Genomic DNA, 1,059 nt, shown 5'->3' on the forward strand with positions numbered 1-1,059 from the left:
TATGAATATTTATATACTGTGGTATATTTCATATATTGATTTATATTGTAATTTATGTCAAGTATTGAGTCATTCTCTAATTTATAAAATGTACTATATTTCATATATTGGTTAGAATATTTTAAAATACCTAACAAAATGTTCAAGATATATTTAAAATAACCATGAATCTATAAATAAATAAATAAATTGATACATGAAAACCAATGTAAATAAAAAATAAAATTTCATTAAATACATTTTTTCAAATAGATAAATGAAAAAAAAAAAAATCATTCTCTCTCTCCAATTGATAAATGAGAAAAATTATATTGAAAGCATTTTTTTCTTTCTATAATAAATGCATTCTCTCTCAATATACATTTTCTCTCTCAATCATGAAAGTAGCTTCGAAAATAATATATATATATATATATATAATAGATATAAATAAATGAAAAAAATGGTATAATGGTCCAAAATCAACCCTAAAAATCATTTTTGAAAAAATTCAGATTTTAAGACATGAAATACAAGACTTTTTTTTACTCAGATAAAGAATGTGGGTGAGGGCTTGAGCCCACAGGGCCCAATGGGTCCGCCATGGCTCCACCGGTGTTCCAGAAAATGTCATCAATTTGAATAGTTAATCTTGTGAAATGATTTAGGAGCTGTTTTAAAGTATTTAATTGTGAACAGAAAAGCTAAACCTTTTCCTTGCATTCAAAATGAGGGGAAAAGTTGCTAAGCCTAAATAATTGATATGTATCTACATCATGCTAGTAAACTATACTCACAGAAATCATTGATATTTAGTATTAGCACAAAGACAAAAGGGAACTAAATTAATAGGCAAATTGCTTAATATTGAATTTAGATAAGCCTCACGCAGAATAATTTAGCAATTTTGATGCCAATGCTATATTATCACTATTGTGGTTGAATTTGTATTCGATCAAAAACATCAATATATATAATCATACAAAACAAGTCTTACATTTCTACTTTAGTTTACTTGTCAAACAATTTTTCTGATCCAACCTATCAAATGCTGAATTGAGATGGTGCTACTGAACAATA

The sequence above is a fragment of the Benincasa hispida genome, chromosome 3, assembly GCF_009727055.1.
Source record: "Benincasa hispida cultivar B227 chromosome 3, ASM972705v1, whole genome shotgun sequence".
NCBI lineage: Eukaryota > Viridiplantae > Streptophyta > Magnoliopsida > Cucurbitales > Cucurbitaceae > Benincasa > Benincasa hispida.